Here is a 13,721-nt window from a genome sequence, read left to right on the forward strand (position 1 = left end):
GAGGAAGCAGAGGCCCGTGGCACAAGCCAGGGTAGGGCTCGCAGTCACTAGGCCCTAGGCAGCTAGCAGACTCCGGTGAACTTCCAGATCCTGGATCGTAGGAAGGACAGCTGGCTCTGTGCCAGATACTTGGGGCGGGGGGGGGGGGGGTCCCCATTCTGGCCCTTTCGAGCCCTGCATTTCCATAGGCACCCACTGCCTCTGGACAGGTGGTCCTCCTAGCCAGACCAGACCCTTCTCTTGTAGACCCCAGAGATTTCCAGGCTGTGCCCCAATCAATCAAGCTGCAAATACTATGGAATCTATGAAAGGGACGTTCCCCAGGGGCCAAGGGGAGCGTAAGAAGCGCAAATAGCCATGCTCTCCTGGTGGGAGGCAGGGGGCTGGACCACATGGGGCCCTGCGCCCCTTTCTGGCTTGGTGAAGCTGATTAGACAAGGACAGGATCTCGACAGGTAGGCACAGGGCTGAGGGACAGCATTCCAGGCAGGGAGACCTTGAGAACAAAGTCATGGCAACAGGGCAGGTGGGTGACCATGGAGTATTCGGCTGGCTGAGTGCAAAGAAAGACGCTGTGGACACAGAGGCTCCTACCAGAGTTTGGAGGTCTCTAAAACTTGACCTCAGAAGTCTGGACTAGATCGTGGGGAAAACAGGGAGGCTCTCAAGATCCCTGAGAAGAGGGGGGACTGGTCAGACCAGGGGTTAGAAAACTCCCCTGGAGGCAGAGTGGAGGGGGGTCGGGAAGCAGGCCACAAGACAGGCTGGTTATTCCCAGTAGACAATGGGGCGGTGATGGAGACAGGAGCCAGCGCCAAGGGGACCTGGTAGTCTGGCACAAAGGAGGAAGGAGGGAAGGGAGGGAAACCACCAGGCCGGGATTCCCTGGCCCCGGAGCTGGCCAGTGCAGCCTCACCTGAGAAAGAGGGAAGTCGGGAGGTGGAGGGGTGGTTAGGGCAGGAGGAAGTGGTTTTAGCGGGAAGAAAAAGACTTCCCTGTTGGATGGCTGATGTGCCTTTAGAGCATCTGGTGAAAATCACTTCTCCATCTGGAACTCAGGAAAGAGGATTATAAGAGATTTACAATCCAGAATGGGAATAGTCCAGGTTCAGCAGTCATTGACGCTCCGGGGTGAACGGAGCTCCCAGATGAGAGCTAGCAGGTAAAAAGAGGAGGACACCCAGGTGGGATCAGAGGGCATCAGTCAGGGGCCCGGAGGGTGTGGTGTCCGGGAAGGCAAGAGTCAGGTGGCTGGAAACCCCGTCCAGCCCTGGGAAGGCTGGCCAAAGCCCTGAGCGATAGTGAGATTACAATCAAAGATCCCATGTACTGAGTTCCTTTTACATGCCAGGCCTTGAACTTGGGACCTGACATGCATCATCGACCTCGCCGACGCCTCCAAAAACCCTTGGAGCCAGCACTGCCATCCCATTTTACCGACGGGAAAGTCAGCAAAGAGCGGCTCAGTCACCCGGCTGGTTGAGCCTAGTCTTGAGCCCAGCTGGACTCCAGAGCCCACACATCCTTTGAACCACTATATGGGGTAGGGGGGAGGTCAGTATTTGCTGACCAGTCAGTGGGGGGTATTTTCATGGGGAAGGGGTTCCTAGAGGCCAAAAGGTGACCAGGTAGAAGCAGACAACTGTTCTAGCTGGGAAGAGTGAGAGGGCGACTCGAGCAACTTCCTCCAGCAGCTGGCCCAGACGGCTGGAATAGGAGCCGCCCTTCTGAGCGGAAGGATCTGGAAGGCTGCAGCAGGGGGCCAGAGGCGGGAAGGACCTTTAGTTCTTGTTCTGCCTTTAGGATCCAAACTTGGAAAACAATGGCCGCTAAAAGTGATTTGATGACTAAAATTTTTGACTGTGGCTAAGTTTAGCACTCAGGGTGGGGTAGGCACAATGATGTACAACGTGCAAACCTTGACTTCCGCCCCCAGCCCTATGTTGTATCCCGGCCCCTGTTTAACTCCTCTTTTTCCACATTTCCAAATAATAACCCAGGGAGGGCTCAGAGATAATGAGATCCCCATTCGGTATCTCCTTAGCACCAAACGCCTAAACTGAAAAGTACAATGTGTAACCCAAAGGAATCAACCACTAATGGTGGAATTTCAGGCACCAGAGGTGGTTTGATAGGAGGTCCCCAAATCATATGGCAGTTCTCAACCTGCACTGAAACAGTGTCTGGCACATGGTAAGCACTCAATAAATATGTGTCTCCAGGCAGAAGCCACAGAGCTCACTGTTGGCACAGTCCAAGGACAAGAAGGCCTCCCTGGAGCCTCACAGCGCCAGAAGCCACACCTTCCAACAATCGCTCCTTCATCATGCCCAATCACATTGTAATTTATCCGTAGGTTCTATAGGGTAATATTGTATCTGGCCAGAAAGGGCTTCCAAGCACATGAATTTGACCTTTTAAAGTTTGGGGGAATCATTCAAAATTGTTTATGTTCAACCCAATTGTTTTCAATCCTTGAAAGCATTTGCACAACACGAAAACTCAGACCAGACTAGGGATGGCAAACAGGCCACACAGCACACCAGCCCCCGCCACCCCCACCACCAACCAGGGCCTAGGCGCGCCTCGCTAACTGATTACAGCACTCTCTTCTGCCGGGCCACGATGTGGCTTCAGATCCTCTCAATGCCCAGGGTTTGCTTTGTTTCGCTTATAGGAAGTGATATGAATACCACGTGGATATTGTGTCTCCAATGAACATTCCTTCTCTGGGGGAAAAAAAAAAATGTCTACAAAAATCCATTGAATTTACTAACCACGCATGGCACGTGCATTGTTATTATGGCTCTTTTGCTGTTTTTGTGTGTTTCTGCTCCCCCTTCTGCCAGGGCTGGCACCCCAATTTTCCCTGAGGATCCCCCCTCCCCACTCTAATTCAGTGGAGAAATAGAGCTTAGAACTGGGGGAAGCGGGAGGAGTGAGACAGATAGGAGGACATCCTAACTAATTCATTTAGTTAGGATTCATTGGGCTTCCTTGAGTTCTTTATATACGTGAGTTCATAAAATCCCTCTAACTTTGGCCAGTTTGGGGTGGCGGGGGGGGGGCTTTGTTTCCTGGACCTGAAAGGAACCCCTGATCCCTGTGTAAGCCCGGAGCTGGGCCCTGAGGGGTGACCCCAAGGTGACAGAGAGACCTGTCATTCAGGAGCTCCCCAGTGCAGCAGGTGGATAGCCGGACCCAAGAAACCAGGCCTAGAACTGACTCCAGCTCAGAGCCGTGGCGGAACCAGAGAGATCACCGCCCCCCTCTCCCTGGTTGCCCCCACCCTCCACTACTGCCCCCAGAGGTCCTGGTCTGGGAGTCAGGAGAATGGTGTGAGGCCTTGCCCTGCTCCTGACTCACTGTGGGAACTTGAACAGATCACCCTGGGCCTTGACTTCCTTGTCAGCAGAATGGGGGTGGAAAGGCCACGTGGCAGCCAGGCTGAACATCAGGGAAGGGAGTGCATGATCCAGACCTCCCACAGGGAGGGTGGTGGTTATGACCACCGCCCCTGGTCTGGAGAAGAGAGACCGCCTCCCCCTCCTCCGCCAAAGCCCTGGCACCGGGCTGCCTCCTCCATACAGGCCCCGGATGAGAGGGATCCGAGGAACCTTCCAGTCCGAGCTTTTCCTCCCACGTCCAGACCATTCACTCATTTGAAACCAGTTCTTCTCTGGGCATTTGCAGGGGGACCGTTTCTGGCAGGAAGTCCCTCATACTGCCTCCCATCCACTGAGCAGTAAAACTCCCATGTCATCGGCACTCCCCACCACGCCGAGGCCCTCCCTTCCTGCCGTCCCTCGGGCACTCCAGAGCCAGCACCTCTGTCCGCCCAGGGGGAAGGTCAGGCCGATTCACAGCAGCTGCCCTCCCTAAAGGCTCTCCTGGGAGTCGCTGCAGCCTCTCTCGCCCTCCAGGAGGCCAGAGAGTGAGGGCCAAGGTCAGGGTCAGGTCGGGGCCAATGCCCAGCGCTGAACTGCTTGTGGTGAGCAGTGACCAAACCCATTAGACCTGACACCTGCCCTTCGGCTCCTCATTTTCCTGCAATAAACCTGCCCCAGCCGCCACAGTCAGATGAGCTCTGTGCAAGCCAGGCATCTTCAATGCAAGAGGGGGCAAATTTAAAGGTAAGAAATACATTATCTGCAGGCACTGCCCCACCCCCCACGCCCACCCTCACCCTCACCAGCAGCCACTGGCCACCAGTGCCTCTGAAAATGCCTTTGTGGGCATCCCCCTGCCTCTGCACCAGCACCCTCCCCCAAAACAACACTCAACAGCTCTGAATTACCAAAATCAATTACTCCAAGAAGGAGCTCAGGCAGACAGGCGTTAGAATAAAAAGAGCAGATAATTCCCACCGTCAGGTAATTGCTCCCCAGAGAATTTCAGATAATAAAAGAGGAATAAAAAAGAGAGCATTTTCCCCCAGAAAGGAAGGGGAGACAGTGCACTGATAAACAGAAGGCTATTCTCTTCCCTTCTGCCTTCTCTCCACTTCCTCGGCTGCGCTCCTGCAGGAGGACCCAACCAGCGTTTCAGAAATCCACGGGGCTCAGGATGGGAGGTGGGTGGGTGAGTTCCAGGGTCCCGGGCCCTGGGGACAGTGCAATGTTCACAGCAGACATTTGACTCTCATGTTCTTCCTTGAGCAGGGACGCGGGCGAGGCCAGAGCTCCCGTTACACACAGGCCCAGGGATACATGACTCGCAGTTAATCTCTCTGTGTGCCACACGTTCGTCTCATCCGATGCCTCAACAAGGGCAGAAGCTTTGTGACAGCAAGTCCTTGGCTGACACCAACAGCCTCTCCTTGCCACCTGGCCCCGGATACCCACATAAAGGACCTATCAATTGATCCGGAAGGTAGGGGCATGCAGGTGTTTCTGAGGCCTGTTACTTGGTTTCCTTGATTGCAAAATGGGGAAACAGCACCAAACTATCACACGGATGTCTACAGCACCGCAGCCCCAAGACAAAGCCTTGTCAACAGGTACTCGAAGAAGAAAAATACCTATGGTTAGAGGTTTGGAGAGTCCTGGGGTAAAAACAAAGTTTGGCTAGTTTCTTCGCTGCAGACCTTCTCAGAGCCTTCAAAATTGCTAACGTGAATTGGTACCGTACGATTGCTCATAAAGCATGCAGCCTTTTCCAAAACTCTTTTTCTGCTAAGTACCTCCCCAGACTGATAGTCCATGGAACGCAGTAGGGCCAACAGTGGCTGCAGACCTAAGGTGCGTGTAATAAGGCATTTAAAGGGAACCGGTCAGGGGGCTATAGGAAAAATTCACGGACGCGTAGAGCTTAAGATAAATTCTAAAGGAGAAAGGAGGGGCAGAGACAAGGAAGGGACATCCCACGCTGAGGAGACTGCCCAAGCAGGAGCCTGGGGGTGGGGTGGGCAGGGGGGGGTGGGGGGGGAGATCCCTGGGCTTGCTGGGTCCAACGATTTGCCTTAACTGTTATCTGGAGAGAAGGAGGGAAGGCTGGAAAGGCGAGGTGGGAAGGGTCTTGGGATAAGGAACACAGCAAGGGTTTTTTGAGGTCCTTGAGCAAATAATGGCTTGCTCATTGAGTAGTTACCGTGTGTAGGTACAGTGTGAAGTGCAATTCTCACAACGCTCCTGTGAAGCAGGTTCTAGTGTATCTCTCTCTCCTTTCAGAGGCAAGGACCGGTCAAGTGGCTCCCCCAATTCCCGTAGCTCCTGAGTAGTGGGCAGGGATTGGAAGCCTCCAGCATATCAATTACAGAACTCGTGCCCCTAAGCACTGCACTGTGAGGGACAGGGCAGAACCCAATGCCGCCAACAGCATCGAGGTGTGGAGAAGAGCCAATTATTCCCTGCCATGTTGAAGCTTTGTCCCGATGCCCGGGTTTTTGATCTATACTTCACCGGCCAGAACACCCCAACTATATACAGAGGTCATTAGTTCTAGATATTTAAAGGGAGTTTTTGCAACCGTCCCTCCGGGAACGGGCAAGAAGGTGCCAAAACACAAGTTGGCACCGATAGAAACGTGTGGCCGAACCCATCAACATCCTCCACAAGATTTATGTTTCCCAAGCACGTGGCTGCTGCTTGATTTATGGGGCCTGTGGAGCCGTCCTGAGGGGGGAGCAGACCGCTCAAGGGAGGGAGGCATCATGATCATCAAATATTTCGATAATCATCTCCATCGCAGTAAAGAAGGCACCAGACCACTTCCTGCCCTTGTGCGGGAAAGGAAGTGAAATTGTTTCCCTTGATTCAATCAGGTAATTAACTAGACAATGCAAAGAGAAATTCCAGCAAGGATATAAATACTTAAAATCCCTGCACTAGCTGGTGAGGAGGATGTCAACAACAGGAGCTCTGGCGGAGGGGAGAGGTGGGGGCGGAGAGGTGTGTCCCGAGCTGAAAACAACAGCGGGCCGGCAGCGGCTCATAATGACAGGCCCTCGCCCCGTGCCAGCTCTGTGATAAGCACTTTACACGCATTACCTCACTTACGCCTCAAAACAACGCAGTGACGTAGGTGTCACTATTATCCTCATTTGACAGTTGAGAAAACTGAGGTGCAGGCAGGGAAATGACTCGTCGCAGAGCACACCGTGGACACGCCACACTCGGGTCTGATTTCAAAGCCGCATCTTCATCCGCAGGCCTCCGCTCCCTCTCCAAAGGCATGCCCCAAAGAAAGGGATGTTCAGGTCTAAACGGGGAAACCGAGGCAGGATTGGCCACTTCCCTCCTGCCCAAGTGTCCTGCCTAGCCTGGTCTGTCCTGGCTGCCGGGGCCGCCACAGAGAAGCAGGGAGGCTTGGGAGAAGGGGTTTTACAATCCTATTTGCAGAAGCCTGGGCAGCTGTCCTCCCGGGGGGGTCCCTCCAGCCTCCCTTCCTCCAGGAAGCCTCCCTGACTGCTCGCCCTTCCCATACACCCACCTGTGGCCTCTCCAAAGACGAGGCACGCTTTCTCCCTAAGACTGGACCCCAGAGGTTCTCAGGAGAGAGGGAGAAGCAGAAACTACCACCGGTTTGAGTCCTCCTCACCTTCACCCGGCAGATCTATTTCAACAAAGCCTCATCCCAGTGATTTCAACAGCAGAAACGAGCTCTAGTGGAATGTGAATGCGAAATACAAAGTTCAGGCACCTTAAAGAAATCTTTTCCTCTATTATCCCCTGTCTCTATTCATCAATGCAGCGCACTTAAAAACCCATATTCGAAAACCTTTTTGTTCGGGCAATTTGAGTCGCTGTGTGTCTTTACAAGACAAATAAACGAGCCATTCATATAGTCTCTTTAATTCCGATTTCTATATGCCCAGAACTGCCTTCACCAGACGCAGAAAGTTCTGGAAAGGAGCACAGGCCGGAGTATTCCAAGACCAATGTGAAGCAGACTGAGAAGGCCCTCATTAACAACAGTGCCAAGAATGGAAAGTAATAACAGAACACTAGCATTTATTGTGTATGATGTGTAGACACTGAGCTGTGCTCTTGGCTCGGTGCCTAATTTTAACCCAACAACAGCCCTAGAAGATAGGTATTGCTGTTATGCCCAATTTACAGATGAGAATACTGAGGATCTGAGAAGTGAGGTAACTTTGTCCGTGTCCCACGGCTGCTAGGCGAACCAGCCAGGACTCCAGTTTCGTGGGCCCCAGGCCACCCCCCACCCTTGGCCTCTCTGCAGTGCTAGGCCCTTCTGGGGCGGGAACAGGCCGCTGGCTTCTTCCCCCATCTCCCACCCCGAGTCCAGGACTCAGCCTCCAGCAACAGACCCCGCTTCCAAATCTGAATCAACACCCAATTGGTCACTCCACTCAAAGGGAAATGGGGGGAGGAGGGGAAAGGAATTAACATCGACATCAAAAAAAGCCAAGAGCTACAGGGGCCAGAGAGAAGCAGGCCCACTACTGGGTATCTGTGAGAGCATGGCTTTTAATGTGCCCTTCCCTCATGGAGCCTGGATACAGCCATACCTGCTCTCCTCTGCTCCCTCTCTGGCTGCTCAAGGCCACTGTTAGAGGGGAAACATGGGGGGTGACGTCAGACTAGAAAAGGACTCCACAGTCACCCCCTTCCTGCTCCTCACCAGCTTAATCGCACCCAATTTCTCTGTATTTATACTTACGTGGCAGCTGGAGGGTGGGAAGCACAGTGTGGGGTAGAAAAGACTTTCATTCAAACTCTAGTTCTCCCCCTTCCCTGCTAGGTGACCTTAGTAACTCCTCCTCTCTGGGCCTCAGTTTCCTCATCTGCAAAATGGAAATAATAATAGGACCCCATAAGTCTGTTGTGAGCACCAGATGTGCTAATATCGGAAAGTCCTGAGCCCAGTGCCTGGCCCAGGGGAGCACTCAGACAGTGTGGGCTGCTAGGAATTATTATTTTACAGCCCAGACAGGTCCTGCACCTTGCAAAGAACAAACACTGACACGAGCTTCTGGCTCCTGGTTCAAGCTCTTTCTTGACACAGAGCTACTCTCTTGGGAATGTGAAACGGCCCAGCCCAGGAGCTCTCAGGGCCCAGCAGCTTTCCCATCTCTGCAATTCACAGGCCAAGTACAAAGTCCCAACCAACAGGTTTGTTTTTCTTACACACACGTGCGCGCGCACACACACACACACACACACATACACTCGACAAGTGGCTCAGAGTGAAAGTTCCCAAACCTTGGCATCCTCCCCCATCCAGAGGTGAGTGGTGATCTCATCCCTGTGACTAAGCCAACGCCAACGCCAAGAGCCCTCTCTGGGAACCCGCGGGCTTCGCATCACTGCCTCTCAGCCCCAAGAGGAGCCAAGGCTGCGAAACTGGGATTCACGCTGAGCTGGGAATCCCTGCTCTTGGAGCTGAAAACTCAGAGTGGCTCCGAAAAGCAGGGGGGTGTTGCCTCCAAAGACCAGGAGGGGCAGGAGATCTGGGTTCCAGTCACAGCTCTGCCATGAACTTCTTTTTTGTTTTTAATTTTTTTTTTAATGCTTATTTATTTTTGAGAGAGAGACAGAGCATGGGCAGGGGAGGGGCAGAGAGAGAAAGAGACACAGAATCCGAAGCAGGCTCCAGGCTCTGAGCTGTGAGCACAGAGCCCGATCGGGGGGCTCCAACTCACGAACCCGGGAGACCATGACCTGAGGCGAAGCCGGACGCTTAACCAACTGAGCCACCCAGGCTCCCCTGCCATGAGCTTCTTTAAAGCGAACGCAGGCCTCTGTCTGCCCAACCCTAAAATGGGCAGATTTCAGGTTTCCATTGGTCTGTTCAGCTCAGATTTGGTTTAACTCCTGTCCTGCCCACCAGGGGCCTCTGGCCCAGCTGGGGAAGGAGCAAAGCGCTAAAGAAGGTACAGGTTAGAGGGCACTACGATGCATGAAAGGAGAGGCCAGGGCTGCTGGAGCGAATGGCACAGGCTGCCAGGAGAAGCTGGGCCTGACTAGGGGGTGTGGGTGGGGGGGTCCGAACTGAGGGGTGGGGCTGGGAGGAGAGGAAAACCAATCGTGGTAGTCAGAGCTTGTCAGGGGCCAGGAACACAGAGCTGCAGGCACCAGAGTAAACTGTACAAAATTCCAGTGAATCAGGCCAGGAGAGGAGAAGAGCCTTCTCCCAGAACTTCGGCCACCGTCTCCCCCTCGTCACTCCCCAGGGTGCAGACAGTCAGAAGAACCTGGATACAAACCAGGAAAAGCCAAGAAACCCAGATACAGACTCTGCCCCAGAGCTGGCTCCTAGCAGAACCCAGAGGCAGCGGCAAAGAGAGCCTCTCTCTTCTGCGGTGCTGGGTTCCAGGAGAGGTGGGGACAGACAGGGGGTCTCCCCAGGCTTTTCTAAGAAATGTGCTCTACCAAACACCATAGAATGACACCTGTAGCAAAGCCAGGGAGCACACCGTCGCACTGCACTGTTGATAAAGCGGGTGACTGCTGTGCTCTTGAAACCTCAGTGGCTCCCTGTTGCCTGCAGCATCCTGTTCACCCTCCTTACTATGCCATTCAAGGTGTTCGATGTGAGGTCCCAAGGGGACTTTTTCACTCCCATCACGGCCCCACCTCACCCCGCCCCCACACCCTCTCCAGCCACTTACACTCTCCGATTCTCTAGCCCCCTCTGGAGCCTTTGCCCGCTGGGGCCGTGATCTGTCCTTGTCTCCTCACTGCCCTTGCCATTTTCCTTAATAATCTGCCTCTATTGTTTTGACCACCCCCTTGCCCTCTTGGACAGCCTGCTGACTTTTAGACTTCAATCGGGCTCCTTCCGAATAAAGAACGCAGACGGAGGGAACAGACCTGGCTTCCGTCACCACATTTTGGGTACGGGCTCCAGCGAGTAATTGGGCCCATGCCTCCACGTGCCCATTTACAACGCGGGCAGTGTGACCTCTACTTACGTCAACGGCTGCCGAGCCACTCGAGTGAGATAATGGAGCCAAAGGGCTCTGCACAGCCTCAAGTGTGACACGATCCCAAGGGCTTAGGATGTCTATTTTTAACTCCCCACATCCTGGCCGAAAAACAAATCCCTCACACACCCTGCAGATCCCTATCAGGGGGTTTGGCAGAGCCTTTTGGGAATTGTCTCCTCCCGGAAGCAGTGCCAGCTTTGATGGCTTTCCCTCTGCCGGGAAAGGCTCCGAGATCCCTGCTCCAGCCAGGGCCGGCTTCCATTATGTCTGGCTGGGTCCTCGCTGTCCCTGTCAAACAGCCATTTCCTGGTGGACTCAGTTGTCACATGTTCTCCAGCCGGTGACAGCCAGACAGGGTCACCCAGAGGGGTCAGCCTTGAGGGACCCGTGCTAGGATGCTCAGTCTAGGGGCAGAGGCAGGGGTGGAGGCGGGTAAACCAATCAAGGGCAAGAGAGTAGGATGTTTAGTAACAAAGACATCACGGGAGGCCACCGGGCTTTGAGGCCCCTGCCAGCTTCTGAGCAAGGGGCTTGGGCAGCTTCTGAACGTAAAACCCGACCGTTACCAGTCTTGCTCCTTTCCCTCCAGCACCCCTAGCATCCCTCGGACCTCACTCCAAGATGGGTCTTTTTTTTTTTTTTTTTTTTTTAAGTTTATTTATTTTTTGAGGAGGGGAGGGGCAGAGAGAGAGGGGAAGAGCCCAAGCAGACTCCACGCTGTCAGCAGCGAGCCCGATCGGGGCGCAAACTCAGCAACCGTGAGATCATGACCCGAGCCAAAGTCTGAGGCTGAACAGCCTGAACCACCCAGGCGCCCCCAAGATGGGTCTTTAATAGGTTATCAGCCACTGTGACCTACAGGGAGACAGGAGCTTCCTACCTCAGGATAGAGCTCGAACCCGTCACTGGTCCACCTGTGTGGGTGTTGGCTCAGTTCATCAGGACATTGTTTGTTCTCCCAGATCCCACCTCGGCCACTACCTACTACCTAAGTTCGCTCTCATCAAAGGACGCCAGCAGAGAAAATGACCCTAACACAAGAGTTGCAAAGAAAAAAAGCCTTGTTCTGAATGGGGAGCCTTCAAACCCCCTGGATTCGCAAACCTCCCCCACCGCTGAACTCAGGGACAGACAGTTTCACTGGAGGTTCTGCCAGCAAATAGCTGTACATCCCTAGAAGAGTCACGTGACCCCCTGGGTGCCTCTGCTTATGTCTGAAAGCCCCCAGCACAATCCCGATGAGCCCACAGACTCTTCCTAAGTACTTTGCAAACTCTTAGGAATTCTACCGAGTCAGAGGCATCTTGGTGATGCGTGTTGGTGCGCATTGGAGACCTGAAGCGCTGAAGTTCAGCCTGCGGCGGGGGGTGGGGTGGGGGGTGGACTGATACACCCTTTTCAGACCCTCTTCCAGGCTTCTCTGTCTTTGATGCCACAAAACAGAATAAAAAAGCAGATCAAGACCAATCCAAAGGAGGCAGGGAAGTCTTGCCACAAACCAAAGGCATTTCTGTTCGTCCCTCGGCTACAGGCAGGCTGGTACAGAACACACAATGACAGGCCCCCCCGGCTGTTTGCCCTGGGAAGCAGGGTGCCGGCAAAATGCTCTGAGCCAGGAACAGAAAAGCCAAGCCCAGTGACAACCAGTCCAACCCTACAAGGCTTTATGAGCATTTACTAGCCCAAAGAAGGCCCCGTCCGGGTTCCGCCCGCTCCGTGGGCACAGAGATGAAAAGTAAGGCCCAGGCCTTGCCCTCAAGAAGCTCAGAGCCCATCCTGGGCGACGGGCAAGCTGACGGCGAAGTGTAAAGGAGGCAGTTGATAGGAGCTACAAGCCAGGACCGCACAGGGGACGGTTCACCCTTCGTGGAAGGATGAGACCAAGTGGAGGTGACATTTGTGCCAGACCCAGAGGGGCAGGAAGAATCTGGGCAGTGAAGCAGTGGCCGAGAGAGAAGGGCATCCAGGAGTCACAGGCAGAGACCAGGAAACAGGCGTCCTGAAGAGCAGAGGGAAGACAGGATAACAGCAGAGGGAGAATGGCGTGGATCGCGGGTTCGATCCGGAAGGTGGGTAACAGGGAGCCGCCCCCGGGGAGGGAAGAAGGGGCTGGATGGAAGGAAGCAGAGGGCAGGAGGCTGGTGGAGGCTGCGGTTAACGAGACCCAGGGAACTGGATCCCCTCAGCCAGCTGCTCTGCTCCAGGGAGAGGCTATAGCCCAGCTGGCACAGACCCCAGCTGGGAGGGGCCGGCCTCAAGGAATGCTGGGGATGTGCAGCGGAGAGGCATGTGGTGGCTCGGGAGGGAGACAGGGACTACTACAGACACTCGGGGCCTCTCCGCCAAGGTTGTTGTGGGCAGAGAGGGGGCTCGGCTGGGTTGGAGCTGGGTTGGTCTCAGAGCCCCTCCGCTGCTCCCTCGGCTCCCTCCCACAACCCCGGCCAACCCCCCCATCACCCCCCCTGCAGTGTTCAGAGCGCAGACTACTAATTCCAGAGGTGAGCAAGCTGGCCCTGCCCTGGGCTCCCTCCCGCTGCCTGTACCTGCAGCCCTCGGCTCCCTGAGTCCCCTGGACGCTGAGCCCACAAAGCCTTGCTGACTGGTTTCGCACCAAGCCAGGGCTGCGCATCGCCCTCCAACCCAACCCAACAACTCATCCGTGCCCTGCGCCCGTCACGGAACCCCCTCTCCAGAAATGCAGAAAACAGAGTGTAACCTGTGAATGCGGGGGTTGAAAGGAACGTCAGAGATCTAACTAAACGCCCCCACCTTTGCAAACAAGGAAACGAAAATCAACCGTGAGAGATGACTGGCCCTGCCCAGGGTCACGCAGCCCAGTGGTGGTCCAGCCAGAACCCAGGTCTTCAGGCTTCCAGGAGGGTCTGGCACCAAAGCCATGACCAGGTGGGGCGGTAGAACACAGGGTATTGGATACAGTACAGAAAAAAAAAAAAAAAAAAAAAGCCCAGTGCTTATGGTCAAGGGACCTGGGTTCAAGTTCTGACCTTCCCATCTTTCCCATGCACGCAGACATTAGAGCTTCGGACATGTCACAGCAGCTTCCTGGACTCCAGTGACCTCTTCCGTAAAATGGGTGTTTAATGGGGCGCCTGGGTGGCTCAGTTGGTTAAGCGACCGACTTCGGCTTGGGTCGTGATCTCGCAGTTTGTGAGTTCGAGCCCCGCGTCGGGCTCTGTGCTGACAGCTCGGAGCCTGGAGCCTGCTCCGGATTTATCTCCCTCTCTCCCTACCCCTCCCCTGCTCATGCTCTGTCTCTCTCTGTCTCAAAAATAAATAAACATTAAAAAAAATTAAAAACAGAGACACT

General features: G+C 54.4%; 1 protein-coding gene across 4 annotated transcripts in view; it reads right to left on the minus strand.

Moving 5' to 3' along the window:
- The window catches only part of DAB2IP (DAB2 interacting protein), a 188,226-nt gene that overhangs the window by 148,354 nt on the left and 26,151 nt on the right, over positions 1-13,721 (minus strand). Inside the window, exon 1 of one of the 4 annotated variants that reach the window (XM_058694282.1) lies at positions 8,125-8,248. The exons of the other annotated variants lie outside the window; for them this stretch is intronic. The gene's annotated coding sequence lies outside the window, so the exon portion shown is untranslated. Of the gene's footprint in view, positions 1-8,124; positions 8,249-13,721 lie in introns of those variants that run through there. 4 annotated transcript variants of the gene reach the window in all.

This window comes from Neofelis nebulosa, chromosome 12 (assembly GCF_028018385.1).
Source record: "Neofelis nebulosa isolate mNeoNeb1 chromosome 12, mNeoNeb1.pri, whole genome shotgun sequence".
Taxonomy (NCBI): domain Eukaryota; kingdom Metazoa; phylum Chordata; class Mammalia; order Carnivora; family Felidae; genus Neofelis; species Neofelis nebulosa.